We start from the raw sequence: 18,710 nt of genomic DNA on the forward strand, positions 1-18,710 counted from the left end.
TTTATACATACAGGAGCAAATGCAAATACAGATTTTAAATTTCTTCCTTTTTTTTTTACTTGCCATGTACCTCTTTGTCGTGCAGAAGATATTTTATTTCTATGTGATTGAATTTATTTACTTTCATTTTATGACTTCTGGATTTTGAGTCCTTGTTATTTTCAAGATATCAAAAGAATCCTCCCATGTTTTCTTTCTGGAGTTTTTATTGTTTTATTCCCATTTTAAGTATTGATCCATTTGGAATTTATCCTAGTGTAAGATGTTAAGATATGAATTCAACTTTTTCCTTTCCCAAATAGCTACATAGTGATCCCAACAATGTCTATTTTGCCCTGCTGTTTGAAACTTTATTACTAAATTCCTATATATTTAGAGTGTACTTCTGCATTTTTCTATCCTATCCCATTGACTGTCTCCCTGTTCACGCACCATGCTGCATTGCTTTAGTCACTGAGACTTGTGGGATGCCTGGGTGGCTCAGCGGTTAAGCGTCTGCCTTCGGCTCAGGGCATGATCCAGGAGTCCCAGGATCAAGCCCCACAAGAGGCTCCCTGCATGGGCCCTGCTCCTCCCTCTACCTATGTCTCTGCCTCTCTCTGTGTCTCTCATAAATAAATAAAATCTTTTTTTAAAAAAATCACTGAGACTTTTAAGTATACAGTCAGTTCCTGATTTACAGTGGTTTCACTTAATGATTCTTTTACTCTATGTTAGTGCAAAAGTGGTATGTGTTCAGTAGAAATCATACTTAGAATTTTGAATTTTGATCTTTTCCTGGGCTAGCAATATGCGGTGTGATGCTCTCTTATGATACTTAGCAGTAGGCGGTGAGCCACAGCTCCCAGTCAGCCATGCAGTCACAAAGGTAAACAACCCATAGATTTAAACAATTTTGTACCCATACAACCAATCTGGTTTTCACATTTAGTACAGTATTTAATAAATTATATGAGATATTCAACAGTTAATAAAATAGGCATTTGTTAGACGATTTGCCCATCTGTAAACTAATATAAGTGTTCTGAACACATTTTTTTAATAATAAATTTATTTTTTTCTGAACACATTTAAAGTGGGCTTGACTGAACTATGATTTGGATAGGTTAGGTGTATTAAGTGCATTTCAACTTAAGATATTTTCAATTTATAATGGGTTTATTGGGACCTAACCCTATCATAAGTAGAGGAAGATCTGTATTTCAATAAATCTGACTGTGCTAGTCTTCATTATTTACTCTTTTATTCTGGTGTTTTTACTTTTTTAAGATTTTATTTATTTATTTGAAAGAAAGAGTGTGCACAGAGGGAGAGGGAGAGGGTGAAGCAGACTCCATGTTGAGCAGGGAGCCCAATACAGGATTCTATCCCAGGACCCCAGGAACATGACCTGAGCCGAAGGCAGATGCTTAACCAATTAAGCCACTCAGGCGCCCCATGTTTTTGCTTTTTAGTATGAACTTTAGAAATGATTCATATACTTGAAAACAAGAAAAAGAACAGCAAAACAAACCTTATAGGAATTTTTATTGAAATCTGTTTAAATTTATTTATTAACGGGGATCCCTGGGTGGCGCAGCGGTTTGGTGCTTGCCTTTGGCCCGGGGCGCGATCCTGGAGACCCGGGATCGAATCCCACGTCGGGCTCCCGGTGCATGGAGCCTGCTTCTCCCTCTGCCTGTGTCTCTGCCTCTCTCTATCTCTCTGTGACTATCATAAATAAATAAAAATTAAAAAAAATTAAAAAAAAATAAAAAAAATTTATTTATTAACTTAGGGAAAATCAACATCTTTAATAATGACAAAAGTTTCTATCTGAAAACATATGTCTTTCCATTTGCTCATCTTATTTTGTATCTATCATTGTTATCTTAAGGTTTTTTTTCATTTAAGCTTGCATCTCTTATTAGGTTTATTACTAGTTGTTTTATTATTTTTTTATTGCCATTGTAAATGGGACTTTCTGCTTTCATTACATTTTCTATCTATATGTAGTTTGAATACATGAAAGGTATTAATTTCTGTATATTTTTTATACTCTGCTACCTGACTGGATTCCATCATTTATAGAAAAATTTTATTTTTATTAAAAGATTCATTTATTTGTTTGAGAGAAGAGAGAGAGAGAACACGAGTGGGGAGGGGCAGAGGGAGAGGGAGAAAGAATTTGAAGCAGACTGAACATGGCACTGGATGTGGGGCTTGATTCCACGACCAAGAGATCATGACCTGAGCCAAAACCAAGAGTTGGATGCTTTACCAACTGAGCCACCCAGGGACACTTGTTTATACAAAAATTTTCATTGTTTTTTTGGATTTTTCTAGCAAGGCAACAATATTATCTGCAAAAATAGAAATTTTCCTTCTTTGTTTTCAATTTTTATGCTTGTAATATCTTCCTCTTACATAGTTACATTACCTATTACTTCCAAAAGAATGTTAAATATAGTGATTACATGGGCATCCTTGTTTATGACTTTAGTAGGGATGATTCTTGTATTATTGCCTCATCATGAACAGTTTTTAAAACTATATATTAATGCCATAACTCTACTTCATTTGGATCTGAAAAAGATATATTTTATTACATTAGAAAAAATGTGCAGGGTGTCTGGGTGGCTCAGTTAGTTAAGTGTCCAACTCTTGGTTTGGGTGCAAATCATGATCTTAGGGTCTCAGGGTCCTAGGATGGAGTTTAGCCTCAGGCTCCATGATGGGCATGGAGTCTGCTTAAGATTCTCTCCCTTTCCCTCTATCCTTCCTCCAACTCTAAAAAAAAAAAAAAAAAGGAAAGAAAGGAAAAATGTGCCTAATTTCTATATTATAGAATGACTTTTTAATTTAACTTAATTTTATTTCATCATAGTAAATGTACTCTTTAATCCTCATCTCCTATTTCCTCTACCCCCACACCTACCTCTCTGGTAACCATCAGTTTGTTCCCTATAATTAAGAGTCTGATTCTTGGTTTGTCTCTCTTTCTCTTTCTCTTTTTTTTCCTTTGCTCATTTGTTTTGTTTCTTAAATTTCACATATGAGTGAAACGATATTGTATTTGTCTTTCTCTGGTGGACTTATTTCACTTAGCATTATTCTCTCTCTCTCTCTCTCTCTCTCTATATATATATATATATACATATATATATATATACACTACTCTGCCATCAGAAAGGATGAAATCTTACCATTTGCAACAACATGGGTGGAGCTAGAGTATAATGCTAAGTGAAATAAGCATTATAATATTATAATATATATAATACAAAATATGTTTTTGTTTTGTTTTGTTTTGATCCAGTAGTGGACTGCTGGATCATAAGGTAGTTCTATTTTTTAGAGTTTGAGGGAGCTCCATACTGTTTTCCACAGTAGCTGCACCAGTTTTAATACTCACCAACAGTGCACAAGGTTCCCTTTTCTTGCATCCTCACCAACACTCATTGTTTCTTGTGTTGTTGATTTTAGCCATTTTGACAGGTGGGAGGTTGTATCATTGTAATTTTGATTTGCATTTCCGTGATGATGGATGGTGTTCATCTTTTCATGTGTCGACCATCTGGATGTCTTCTTTAGAGAAATGTCTGTTTATGTCTTCTATTTTTTAATTGGAATATTTGGGTTTTGGGTCTTTAGTTGTATTAGTTCTTTACATATTTTGGATACTAACCCTTTATTGGATATGTCATTTGCAAACATCTTCTCCTATTCTGTGGATTGCCTTTTAGTTTTGTTGATTATTTCCTTCACTGTGCAAAAGCTTTTTATTTTGTTTGTTTGTTTTTAATTTTTATTTATTTATGATAGTCACACACACACAGAGAGAGAGAGAGAGGCAGAGACACAGGCAGAGGGAGAAGCAGGCTCCATGCACCGGGAGCCAGATGTGGGATTCGATCCCGGGTCTCCAGGATCGCGCCCTGGGCCAAAGGCAGGCGCCAGACTGCTGCGCCACCCAGGGATCCCAAGCTTTTTATTTTGATGTAGCCCCAATAGTGTATTTTTTTCTCCTGTTTTCCTTGCTTCAGGAGATATATCTAGAAAGAAGCTGCTGTAGCCTGTGCTTTCTTCTAGAATTTTTATGGCTTCAGGTCTCATATTTATCTTTCTTCCATTTTTAGTTTATTTTTGTGCATAGTGTAAGAAAGTGGTCCAGTTTCATTCTTTGCATGTTGCTGTCCGTTTTTCCCAATACCGTTTGTTGAAGAGATAGTCCTTTTCCCATTGGATATCTTTAACTTTTTAAAAATGTTTGATAGAATTCACCCTTGAAGCCATCTTGTCCTGGACTTTTGTGTTTTGGAAGTTTTTTGATAGTTGATTCAATTTCATTGCTGGTGATTAGTCTGTTCAAATTTTCTATTTCTCCTTTTGTTAGTTTTGGTAGGTTGTATGTTTTCAGGAGTTTACCCATTTTTTCTAAGCTGTCCAATTTATTGGGAAATAGGTTTTCATAATATTCTGTTAGAATTGTTTGTATCAGGCAGCCCGGGTGGCCCAGCAGTTTAGCGCCACCTTCAGCCCGGGGTGTGATCCTGGAGGCCCGGGATCCAGTCCCACCTCAGGCTCCTGCATGGAGCCTGCTTCTCTCTTTGCCTCTCTCTTTCTCTCTGTGTCTGTCATGAATAAATAAATAAAATCTTTTTTTTTTTAAAGAATTGTTTGTATCTATGTGGTGTTGGTTGCTATTTCTCCTCTTTTGTTAATAATTTTATTTGTTCTCTCTCTCTCTCTCTCTCTCTTCTTTAATGAGTCTTGCTAGAGGTTAATTTTGTTGATATTTTCAAAAGGCCAAAAGGTTCACTGGTCTATTTAAACATTTTTTTAATTAATTTTTTTTCAAATAAAAGATTGCATGTATTTATTACCGAACCAACTTACTGGTGCAGAAGCATAGTAAGAGAGTAAAATCACTTCCGTAATAAAACATGTCTATTGTTCAGGTAGCAGTGATGTTTACAGAGTGACAGGATACAAGCACATGACCTCCATGCAGCATAAATATATGTGCCATCCCATGTGCTGTCATTACAGATCCAATTTGATTCTTCTCCAGTGTCTCCTCTTGGAATGGTACCTGATTTTATTACCACTTTTCATTTGAACCCACTGGGAAATAGGACAATTCTGTCTTTGTTTCTTGGCCAGGAATCACTTGATCCTGAAAGTCTTTTGAGAAAACATGATGAGAAACCCTCAGCTGCACACACTACCATGGCGGAGATTGGGGATTTTTTTGGTTTCCATATTATTTATTTCCCCTCTAAATCTTTATTATTTCTTTCCTTTTACTGAGTTTGTGTTTTGAACTTTTTTCTAGATCCTTTATAGAGTGATTTTAAAAAAAAGATTTTATTTTTTTGAAAGAGAGCACGCACAAGTGGGGGGAGAAGCAAAGGGAGGACAAGCAGATGCTGTGCTCCCCAACCTGCATATGGGGCTCAGTCTCATGACCCCGAGATCATGACCTGAGCTGAAATGAGTAATCAGATGCTTAACCAACTGAGCCAATTTTTAAAGCTCAAAAATGATTGTTAATTTTGTCAAATGTTTGTTCAACACTTATGGAGATGATCATTTGATTTTCAGCCTAGACCTGTTGATGAATTTTATTAATAGATTTCCTAATTTTGAGCTATTGGAAACCCTGAAATAAATCCCACTTGGTTGCTATGTATTTGGTTACATTGAAATATGCTTCCTACTAATAAGACAAAATAAATGTTTAATTCTTTCTTTTTAATCACAAATTTTCAAAATATTATATATATCTATGTTTCTTTATGTCTCTGTATCTGTCTATCAGTAGTCACCTGGAGGGGCAACAAATGAAAGGTTTTCTTTCCCTTTTGGGAGAAGTGTTCCTTTTGAGTATCATTGTAGACACATTGATTTTAATATATATTCAATGTATTTTAAGCCATTATATTTACCTTTTCTTTTGATCCTCAGCTTGACCCAACTTTGGCTCCTGTATTCTTCCAACATTACTCCTTTAGTCTTTGAAAGCTTTGTGCACTTTTTAAAAGGATTCTTGGTCACTTTTAATAGCAATCATTCATCTGGGAGCTAGCAATGCTCATAAATATTGTATTATCATTGCTCCTAGGCTCTTTCAGGACTCACAAATATAATTTTTAAAAATAATGAGTAAATATTGATAATTTTGTATCAAATATAATGTTTCAGGTTTTTTACCTGACTCCTTGATTTTGAATTATATTTATATTTTTTCTAAAAATCTTGGCTCCTAACAACATGAATAGGATTATTTGTCTTATCCTACAATTTACATTAGTTTCAATAGCTTCAAAGTAATAATACCAACAATCCCAACAAAAGAACTACTAAGTATTGTTTTAGCTTTATTTGCAGATTTTTTTTGTCCATAGAACATATCCTTCTAAGTATGTGTATGTGACAAATGAAAACACACAACAACTAGAAGAAACCAGAGATTAGTTCCTTTATTACCATAGAAAAGCCTTTTTAACCATGACTCAAAATTATGAAAATATTGCTAAATTTGATTACATAAAAATTAAAGGGTTTTTGCAGTCAAATGCTCTGCCCCTGAGCTATACCCCCTAATTAAAGGATTTTTGCCTGGAAAATTGAGTCACAACTACTCGATTTTGCTATTGTAGTACAAAAGTAATTATACAAAATATGTAAATGAATAAGCATGGCTGTGTTCTAATAAAACTTTATGAACACTAAAATGTGAGTTTCATAGATTTTCCACCATGCCACAAACTATTATTCTTATTTTGATTTTAAAAAACTATTTTAAAATGTAACAGCCAATCTTAACTATTGAGTGGTTCAATACCAGGTAGTAGGCCAGATTTGGGTCCTAGGCCCTGGTCTAGATAACATCTAGGTCTCTTCCAGATCTTTAAAAACAAAACAAAACAAAATGAAACAAATAAGACACTTTGGATGTCTTCTTCTCTTCCTAAATCTTTCATACTTTCCTTCTAATATCTTCTGGCATGAATACTTATACTAAAATTTATAAAAGAACCTAAAATTCTTTGTGATCTCTTTTAGTGTTCTTCCTATAGGGTAAGCAACTAATCAGGAGCTTTAGAATAATAATTCTTTTGAAATTAAGTACATATATACTTCTAGAATAAAGTAAGAGATCTATACAGAACTCTTGTTTTCTTTTATATGTGGACATGGAATTTCAATTTTCAGCTAAAATAGTCTTTCTCAGAGTATGGTTACCTACAAATCGCATCGGGATTATCTGGATTCTTGGTTAAATGTGCAGATTCCTAGCTTCTTCCTTAGACCTTTTGAATCAGAACCTTTAGGAATGTATTGAGAATAAGTTCCAGAGGAGGTTATAATGCACACTAAATTTTTTTTTTCAAAGCCAATTATGTAGAGAAAACAAATTAAGGGAGTTTAGTACTGGTGAAAAGTTCCAACAGCAGCAGGGAGCAGTGTCAAATTTAATTAATAGCTTAAAGAACATTTCTGTTCACCATCTGTTCTTGCAGAGCAATAAATTAGATATGTATTTAGATTTACTGCCATAAGAAATACTTAAAATTTAGGAACTGATGTCAAGGCTATAAATCAATATATTGACGTATTGACAAACACTTCCTCCTGTTAGAAATATGGAAATCTCAATCAGTACATAAAACCAGGTATTTGTCAATACTTAAAATAAGAATAGTAATGAACACACTAGGACTCTGGTCTAGGTCTCATTGCCAACAAATGACATGATACAAGAGGGTTAGTTTGTTTCACTGATGCTTCTTGAATCAGGGGTTTGAATATTTAGGGTCATTTGAAGCTTGATAAGAGCTCAGTTTCTATTTTTTTTAATTAAAAAAAATTTCTTTAAGTAATCTCTACACCCCATGTGAGACTCAAACTCATGACCCTAAGTTCAAGAGTCACATGCTCTTGCTGACCAGGTGCCCCAGAGCCCTACTTTCTATTGGAGCAATACTGTTGTAGGAATTTCATGCAAGAGTTAAAGAAATCAAAGATGCTTTGTTTGCCTAGATTGTCAGGATTTGGGGTTTATCTCTTTCTGGCAAAAATTCAAGATCTATATATCAATATATGACTGTGTTAAGCATCTGTAGAATATTCAGAAATCGTAGGGACACTTTACAACAGCACATATCTATTGACTTAAAGCTTGGATACCCCCCAAAAAAAGCTTGGATACCCAATAATCTTAGCTAAAACAGTCTTGCTTTTAAACTCTCTGAGCTATGTTATTGTTTGTGTCATCTTTAATCCATTAGATAGTTTTAGAGAAGTCCATTTATATTAGGAGTGAGAATTTTTCTTATTTATATTAAAGAAAAATGATGATGAATACAATTTAGTTTGTCAGGACTTTATACTCTAGTAATGATGTTAAAGTATCCATTTGCCTCAACCTGATCCAAAAAAATTTTTCATCTGTATATTTCCCTGGATAAAAAGGGATTTGTTTTTGTTTGGTGTCTAAGAACAACAGACAAGACATTCCTATTGATTTTGGACAATTTTTATAGTGGTAATCACTTGTCTGAAAAATAAATATAACTTGTTTCTAAGTCTTATGCATGCAGTATACCTTTTTTTTGCTTTTCCTCAGAGTTTCTGACTGACAGATAAAGAATTAAAGTGGATTTTAATTCTTACATGTAATTTTGCAAAACTGATGAGGTTAAGTTGGCATCATTTTGCTTTTCTTCATATTTTTTCTTTTAACATTTTTTCTTCCAATATCTTTTCCCTCTGACTCTTGATTCCTCATGTGCTTGGACATGCATATTTTATAAGTCACAATTGCCTTATTGTGAATTAATAATGAAAAGTAGGGCAGCCCAGGTGGCTCAGCAGTTTAGCGCTGACTTCAGCCCAGGGCGTGATCCTGGAGACCCAGTATTGAGTCTCACGTCAGGCTCCCTGCATGGAGCCTGCTTCTCCCTCTGCCTGTGTCTCTGCCTCTCTGTGTGTGTGTCTCTCATGAATAAATAAATAAAATCTATTTAAAAAACAAAAAACAACAAAATAATAATAATGAAAAGTATTTGCTCTTTAAAAAAAAGATTTTATTTATTTGAGATAGAGACAATAAGAGAAAATGAGCATGAATCAGGGGGAGGGACAGAGGGAAAGGGAGAAGCAGACTCCCTTCAGAGCAGAGAGCCCTATGTGGGGCTTCATGCAGGACTCAATCCTAGGACCCTGGGATCATGACCTGAGCCAAAGGCAGTCGCTTAACTGACTGAGCCAACCAAGTGCTCCTGTATTTGATCTTTTTTTTTTTAAGATTTTATTTATTCATGAGAGACACACAGAGAGAGAGAGAGAGAGAGAGAGGCAGAGACACAAGCAGAGGGAGAAGCAGACTCCATGCAGGGAGCCTGATGAGGGACTCGATCCCAGGACTCCAGGATCATGCCTTGGGCCGAAGGCAGGTGCTAAACCGTTGAGCCGCCCAGAGATACACAGCCAAGTAAAAACTAAAAGGGAAAGAAAGAGACACAGGCCTTTATATTATTTAATAATTAAAATTTTTTTACTTGATAATTCCCTGTGAGTTAACTAATATACAGTATTTAAAGAACTTATGCAAACTATGTGACAACATTCATTGTGTGTTTCTATTAGGATGTAGTATCTACAAGGGGTTTGTCGATTTACTTCAAAGTGCTTGCTTTTTTTTTTTAAATATTTATTTATGATAGGCACACAGTGAGAGAAAGAGAGGCAGAGACATAGGCAGAGGGAGAAGCAGGCTCCATGCACCGGGAGCCCGACGTGGGATTCAATCCCGGGTCTCCAGGATCGGCCCTGGGCCAAAGGCAGGCGCTAAACTGCTGCGCCACCCAGGGATCCCAAAGTGCTTGCTTTTTGTGTTCCAAAAAACAACCCCCACCCCCATCCTCACTTGCAACTTTCAACAATTTTGATCACATTGTACATATAAGTTGGGCATATTACAAAGCCTTCATTGTATATTAGCACTTTTTATAAAAAAAAGTATAAGTAAAAAAGTAAAGTACTTTACTTTAAAAAGTAAAGTATCCTTGTAATTGTTTTTCAGAATTTAATCTCATCTGATGTTAATTTTGCAACCCTACTTTCTTTAATGTGTATTTTCATAGAATATCTTTATTCATCCTTTTTTTTTTTTAAGATTTTATGTCTTATTCATGAGAGACACAGAGAGAGAGAGAGGCAGAGAGAGAAGCAGGCTCCATGCAGGGAGCCCAATGTGGGACTGGATCCCAGGACTCCAGGATCATGCCCTGGGCTGAAGGCAGCCGTTCAACCTCTGAGTCACCTAGGCATCCCTGTTCATCCTTTTTTGTTGTTGTTGTTCATCCTTTTAAGATTTTCTGAGTAATTTTAATTTAGTACTTTCTCAATGTACAGAATATACAATGTAGAATATTCTTTATTTTATCATTCAATCAGAATCTTTTTTTAATGGGTAGGTTTTAATATATTTACATGCATGGATATAATAGGTGAGTTTTAGTTCTATCACTTTTTATGACTTCTTTCTTATTTTTAGCCTTTAAATATAATATTTCACTATAAAACAAACAAATAAAACCCCAAATATCTAACTTATGCTTACGATACACCAGCCACTAGGATTTGGCAAGAGTAAGGGAATGTTTCATCCTTGATATGGATCTTCTTCAGTTGCCAGGAGACAGTGACTTCCTAGACAGATGTCTGCTCATACTTCACACCAGCTGCTACCTCTTAAGTGAGCCAAATTATACTAGGAAATCCCATAGGCGCTTCTCCCACAGGTGATATTATTAATATCAAGCATTTTGTCAATTTGCATTGAATATTATTGTTTATCAATCCAATAAAACAGGTTATGCCAAAAGTGAGTGGATAGATAAGGAAAATGCTTTTTTAGAGTGTTCAAATGACTATTATACCCAGTGGTGTGTGGTAGGACTTCATCAAACAGGTTCTACTTTTGTTCAGCTTGAAGCATAATAATAATGTATATACATGGGCTAGTTTCATAGCCATCTCTAAACCACATTTTGTTGCATATGTATATGTCCCATTATTAAGTACTTAGAAATTGAAGAACTTATGGACTGAGAAGTCATGGTCTTCTTGGATGTTATCCTAATATCCTACAAACAAGCATCCTCTACAACTTGATGTTCAAGGAGTCTTTTGTCCTGCTTCAGTGGCACAGGACATTCCTAATATTAAAAAGACAGGTGACCAAAAATAAAATAAATAAAATAAAATAAAATAAAATAAAATAAAATAAAAATAAAAAGACAGGTGAAGTTTCTGAGTCAAGTTCACTCCAATGGGGGTTGGATATCTGGTATAATATCTGACAAAATGTGGTGGTCCTAGAGTAAGACTGTCCAAGATGTCCAGAAATTCCTAGGATTTGCCTGGTAACACTATTGATTCATTTTAAACTGTCCAGTAACTGATACCCTCATAAGAAAACAGGAGTTTTCAAGATGTCTGGGTAGCTCAGTGGTTGAGCATCTGCCTTTGGCTCTGGTCCTGATCCCGGGATTGAGTCCCACATCAGGCACCCCACAGGGAGACTGCTTCTCCCTCTGCGTATGTCTCTACCTCTCTCTCTCTCTGTGTCTTTCATGAATAAATAAATAAAATCTTAAAAAAAAACAGGATTTTTTTCTGTTTATAGAAGAGAACAGACTAAGATCTTATGTGCTACTGCATTGGTTTATATATCTTCTGCCCTACTTCAGTCCTGAACCATCAAAACAGATGCTTTCCGGGACTCTAGTGGTAAATATTCAGTGAGAAATGCCCTCTGCCTTGTTCATATTCTTCCAGGAAGGTGGTTCAATTGGAACTCAATTACCTCATTTTGGAGATAGAAATCTTCACCATCAAGGCCAGCTTCAAAACTCGCAGGCACTAGATCTGAGGTACCCAGCACATAGTGATATTGAACTCAGACCACCCACCAAGCCCTGGCTTCGCTCATCTGGGATAGATAGGTTGCATTCTTTATGCACATCAATTCTATTATCTCTTACATATCAGCTAATCAAAACCACTAGCCAGATGCCCTCTCCTCTAATCCAGAGTGTCAACTTCCTCTGTCTAGAACATTATTCCCTTATTTTCTCTTGCTAAACAATGTTTTCTTGTGCTTCAAGAATCAACCCAAGTACCTGGGCACCTGGGTGGTGCAGTCTGTTGAAGGTTGAACCCTTGGTTTTGGCTCACGTCCTGATCTCAGGATTGTGACATTGGGCTCTGCGCTCAGTGAGGAGTCTGCTTAGGACTTTCTCTGATGCGCCCCCAACCCCCCACACTTGCTCTAGCCCTCTCTCTCTCCTCTCAAATAAAGAAATAATAAATTTAAAAAGAATCAACCCAAGTATCTGGGGTTGGCACACCTTCTGTCACATCTGCTTTGGGTTAGGTACTCTTTCTTTATATTCCTGAAACACCTGTAAGCTCGTGTTAGCCGTTAGCACATTGTAATGTAATTGTTGATTTACCTCCCCATAATCTCTTTGAAGACAAGTACTATTTTTCTATTATATCTATGTTTCCAACACTGAGCACGATAGTATTGGCATGATAATATTTGTTATTTCTTAGATAAATTAATAACTTAGATTTACTGAAGAGTCTTCACTCAGTTTATCAGTATTTGCCAAGTGCTCAATGTTGAGCCATACCTTATAGGGAAAAAATTTAAAATTTGATTCTTGCCATGAGGAACTTACACACTCAAGTTGAAGAAATGTAACTAAAACATAGGTAAGTTTATCAAAGCAGTTGTCCAAATATGTTTTCTCCACTTCCAACACATTTCTCAATCTGTTATACCTGGCCTTCATTCGAGGCCCTCTTCAATAAATGTCACTTATTGAGATCACAATGTTCTCCATGTTTCTAGTCCCAATGGAAAGTTTGCAACCCACAGCTTACTTGGCTTCTTACCAATATTCAAGGATGTTGACCATCTTCCTTGAGATTCTTTCCTTTCCCTTCCATGGTATCATTCTTGTTTTCCTTCTACCTCTTTTTAATCCTTCTTAGCATCCTGTACTGGCTCATTCTCTGCCATCTGATCTTTAAATATTAAGATTCCTTGAGTCATGGCTCTCCAATTACTCCAAATCATCCTTGAGTGTTCTCATTCCAACACATAACTTCAGTTACCTTCAAATCTCTTAGAGAAATCTCTAGCCCAAATGTCTTTTTTGAGCTTTAGACTCAACTAAATGTGCAACTATTTATTCAATATCTGTACTGGGATGTTTCACAAGCACTTTAGTGTCAAAAGTCATTGTCTTACTTGGTTTTGCTTCAAGATTTTCAAGCCCAAATCCAAGGGATGACCCTTGACACCTTCTGCTTCCTCACTACACACTTCTTATCAATCATTAAGTCCTGTTGATTTTATCTCCTTCTCTCAAATATTCTCATTTCTGATCTTCCTTGTTGCTGTCACCTTAGTCTAATCTACTATCAAGTCTCACCTGCACTATTGCAAGTTTCCTAGTTAGTACATTTACATCCACTCTTGTTCTCTCATAATCTATTCTTTACTTGTAACTGAAGTGATTTTTTTAGAAGTTAATCTTCTGCCCATTTCTTAACTGGATTTTTTATTCTTTGGATGTTGAGTTTGATAAGTTCTTTATAGATTTTGGATACTAGCCCTTTTTCCAACGTGTCATTGGCAAATATCTTCTCCCATTCGGTAGTTTGCCTTTTAGTTTTGTTGACTGTTCCCTTTGCTGTGGAAGCTTTCCCAAGCTTTTTATCTTGCAGAGTCCCAATAATTCATTTTTGCTTTTGTTTCTCTTACCTCCAGACACATGTCTGGTAAGAAGTTGCTGCAGTTAAAGTCAAAGAGATTGCTGCCTGTGTTCTCCTCTAGGATTTTGGTAGATTCCTGTCTCACATTTAGGTCTTTTATCCATTTTGAATTTATTTTTGCATATGGTGTAAGGAAGTGGTCCAGTTTCATTCTTCTGTGTGTGGCTGTCTAGTTTTCCCAACACCATTTGTTGAAGAGACTTATTTTTTTTTCTATTGGATATTCTTTCCCACTTTGTCAAAGATTAGTTGACCATATAATTGAGGGTCCATTTCTGGATTCTCTATCCTGTTCCATTTGATCCATGTGTGTGTTTTTGTGCCAGTACCATACTATCTTGATGATTACAGCTTTGTAATACAGCTTGTGAATTGCAATGCCTCTAGCTTTGGTTTTCTTTTTCAATATTCCTTTGGGTATTGGGGTTCTTTGCTGCTTTCATATAAATGTTAGGATTGTGTGTTCCAGCTCTTTAAAAATGCTGGTGTTATTTTGATAGGGATTGCATTGAATGTATAGATTGCTTTGGGTAGTATAGATATTTTAACAATATCTGTTCTCTCAATCCATGAGCATGGAAAGTTTTTCTGTTTCTTTGTGTCTTCTTCAATTTCATTCATAAATGTTCTATAGTTTTCAGAGTAGAGATCTTTTTACCTCTTTGGTTAGGTTTATTCCTAGGTATCTTATGGATTTTGGTGCAATTGTAAATGGGGTTCATATCTTCATTTCTCTTTCTGTTGCTTCATTATTGGTGTACAGAAATGCAACAGACTTCTGTGCACTGATTTTATTTTCTGCAACTTTGTTGAATTCCTGTATCAGTTCTGGCAGTCTTGGGGTGGGTTTTTCGGCTTTTCTACATAGAGTATTAAAAAAAAAAAAAGGTTAATCTTAACATGTTTTTCCTCAATATGGAAGCTTTCGATGGTCTCCATTTACTCTTAGGAAAAAGACTAAAATCCCTAACTAGGTCTATAAAAGTTTCCTTGTATGACCTTCCTATTCCCTAACTTAGTTCACTGCTGCCTCTCTTCTCACATTCTACTCTCCAGGCACATAGGATTACTTTCAGTTCTTTGAATATATTATGCTTCTTTCCACCTCAGGGTCTTGTTGTATGCCATTTCTTTTGTATCATTCTTCTCCTTTCTGTTTATTTTATCCTGCCAATCCTTTCTAGTTTAGTCACATACTGCTTCACTGTGAAATATTCCCTTATATGCTCTCTCATTGCATCCTGTGTTTCTCCTTTACTGCATTTGATCAAAATTGTAATGCTTTTTTTCCCTACTATAATGTAAGCAGGAATTGTTGGTCATATTCATCCTCACATCTCCAGTATCTAGTGTTGTGCTGTGTAAGTAATGCTCAATAGGTATCTGTTAAATGAATTAATTTATTCTAATCCTGTTTTTGCTTTCATGATGAAAGTTTTGTGTGTGTGTGTGTTTTACTTTTTTGTTTCTGCCTTTAGATACATATGATTATTATAAAATATGTCTTACTTTAGGGTAATTGAGTATTTAATTTTGAAATCTCTGGAATTAATTATCAGTATTTAGTGGGGAAGCTATGATAAATGTTTTTCATCATTTCATAAAATTCTAAATAGGCCTAATTATCATCTGTTCAAATATCATTGATTAACCATTAACTTAGATTTTTCTTAAGTCATTACATTTTTCATCAGGAACCTCATTTTGTAATAAGATGTACTTTGAAAATACAAAATATTGGAAATAAGTAAGTACTATAATTAAGTAGGCACGTCATATGTGGATTTTTATAGGAATACTCATCACATAAATAATAGGGACATCCTCCAGGAATGGCAATTCTGATTTAGCTTTCTGAAACTGAGATCACTGGAACTTAAAAACAAACAAAAACTGAATTTATTAACTTGCCAGGCAAGGTAACATACAGTAGTGAAGAATTCACTGACTAGTTTGCAGAGGAGGAAATTTTAGGTGTTTTTAAAAGGTGTTAGGAAGGGAGATTTTATAATGTTTATACTTATAACAACTTACAACAACTACCACACTGTATGGATAGAATGAATCCATAAGTTTGTACATGATTGATTATAACAAGTCCCATTGTTCAGCAGTCCAAAAAGAGTCTTCAGTTAGGCCCAGTAGTGGTATACTAAGGTCACTCAAAGTTTATGGTCAGTTCTCCACATAAGCTGGCTAGAACTCATTTTGATGAAATACAATATTCAGTTTTAATACAATATAGGCAAAGGCTGCTGTAAGAGGAAGATGTTCCTTGTACTGCTTGAATGAATAGATAGAATTTGGATTGTCATAATTAGGATAAGGAACATTTTTACTTGTATTTTTTTAGAGAGGTAAGGGGCAGGGAGAAGAGAGAATCTTAAGCAGGCTCTGTGCCCAGCATAGAGCCCGACATAAGGCTTGATCTCACAACCCTGAGATCAAGATCTCACATACCTGAGCCAAAATCCAGATTCATATGCTTACCGACTGAGCCACCCAGGTGCTCTTCTATTTTTTAATTAGTTAGGTTTTTACTGTGCTTTTCTTTAAAACATCCCAAAACTCTTATTAAGATGGGGAAACTTTTTTTAAAAAAAGATTTTATTTATTTATTCATGAGAGACACAGAGTTAGAGAGTGAGGCAGAGACACAGAGGGAGAAGCAGGCTCCATGCAGGGAGCCTGATGTAGGACTCGATCCCAGGACTCCAGCATCACACCCTGAGCTGAAGGCAAACACTTAACCGCTGAGCTACCCATGCGCCCCAGGGAAACTTTTCTTATTTAGCTTTTGCTACATAACAAAATGCCTCAAAACTTGATGGCCTAAATCAATAATAATTTATTTGCTTGTGATTTTGTGGATTGATAATGTTGGACTGGGCTTGTGGCTCATCTCTGCTCCACATCTTATCAATTGGACTCATTCATACATTACAGTAAGATGTTGGCTGTTTACAAAAGTAATGGAGGTAATGGGATCATTATCTAGCAGGCTAGTGTAGGTCCATTTCCAAGGTGAAGGTGGAAGGGCTTCTAAGTTCAATTAAAAGGGGCTAGCCCCAATGTTCAAACATTTTTCTTCTTTTCATTTTTTCCAGTTTTGTCATGATATAACTGATAACATTTTTCAACTTTCTGTTTGCATCATGTTTGCTAATGGCCCATTAGCCAAAGCAAGTCACTTGGTCACAGCCAGACACAAAAGATGCAGAAATAGATTCTACCTCTTAAATGAGAGAAGCTGCGACATCATGTTGCCTACAAATGGACGTGTACACAGGAATGGGAAAAATTAGTGACCATTTTTGTACTTTATTACATTTTAAGTGTAGATTTATACTTAGAATCTGCTTGTAGGTTATGTCTACCCTACATTATGCAAAGTTAAGAGTTTTGGATGCTATAAAGTTCTGTTGATTGATGTAGATATATATCCTCATGAGATAATGCAGACCACAGAAGAAAAATTTTACTCATTCCCTGAATGAGTTACAAATCAATTTAAAATCCATTTGGATTATATTTGGAGTCTCATGTACAGTGGCCCTGAAATACAAACTAGGTTTTGTTTCTTTATTAAGAAGAGGGAGGAAATGATGTCTGAGCAGAGTCCTAAAGGACGGGCGTAGAGGATTTAGTGAAACAAAGAGACGAGGAAAGTATTTTAGGCAGATGGAAACATGACAGAAACCCCGTTTTGCTAATCCATTTTTGTATTTCAGTGATTGGTACACATGAGAATTTGGAGATACCCAGTACTTATTATGCAATATTATTTACTTATCTTGTTCTGCATTGGACCCTAAGCTTTATGATGGCAGAATCCATAGTAGATACCCAATGAATGTTTGCATATGAATGAATAAATGATTGATTTAGTGGGTGAGTGTTTGGATGAATAATGAGAAAAGGCTAGAAGAAAGATACAGATAAAGATTAGAAAATCATGCAAGAATGAAGATAGAAATGGGGAAAATGGCTTATAGTGAGAGGGAAGAGGGGAAAGAAGGAGAGAGAGAAGAGAGAGAAGGAAGAATGGTGAAAGAACAGGAGAGCCAGCAGAGAAGGGACTGCAGAACTGAGATAAGTGGTAGAGGTTTGGCTGCTTAGCATTTGCATCAGAGGAACTTAGCACTTCCTTTAAAATACTAATTAATCTTCCAGCAGCTCAAAAACAGGTCTTTCTGCACTATTAAGCCACTTGCCTATTTTTATTTTCAAGCTTCTAAGTTTATTTTTGAAGGCCTATTTACCTTGAGAATTTTGAAGGCATTATATGGGCATAATAAAGAAATGACAGATTTTGATTGATTCTTTTGGATTATTAGAGGTATTCAATTTACTAGTCCTAAATAAAAATTCTTTTGCATTTCCAAATCTGTCAGGTCACATTAGTCTTTTTTCTTTAAAAGATGAAGACCTGGCTCAAACAAATTGTATTTGAAACCAGCAGCTATTTTGATTATTCTGAGTCATTTTGGTGTTTCAGTCAAAACCAGTTCGAGAGTTTTAAAGTCTTAATAGGGATGATGAATATAGGAACAATTAAAATCATGACACTTTCCGGGATCCCTGGGTGGCGCAGCGGTTTGGCGCCTGCCTTTGGCCCAGGGCGCGATCCTGGAGACCCGGCATCGAGTCCCACATCGGGCTCCCGGTGCATGGAGCCTGCTTCTCCCTCTGCCTATGTCTCTGCCTCTCTCTCTCTCTCTCTCTCTCTCTGTGACTATCATAAATAAATTAAAATTAAATTTAAAAAAATCATGACACTTTCCCCATTCCCAACTTGGGTGATAAAGCTCTATCTGAATATAAGGATAGCTGTTATGCTTAGAGGCTGTCAAAATATTTGACTCTAG

At 35.8% G+C, this 18,710-nt stretch overlaps 1 protein-coding gene across 1 annotated transcript in view; it reads left to right on the forward strand.

The window, feature by feature from the left end:
- Positions 1–18,710, forward strand: part of EFCAB5 (EF-hand calcium binding domain 5) — a 178,257-nt gene that overhangs the window by 46,866 nt on the left and 112,681 nt on the right. The gene's annotated exons all lie outside the window — the stretch shown is intronic.

Source organism: Nyctereutes procyonoides, unplaced genomic scaffold, assembly GCF_905146905.1.
Source record: "Nyctereutes procyonoides isolate TBG_1078 unplaced genomic scaffold, NYPRO_anot_genome, whole genome shotgun sequence".
Taxonomy (NCBI): Eukaryota; Metazoa; Chordata; class Mammalia; order Carnivora; family Canidae; genus Nyctereutes; species Nyctereutes procyonoides.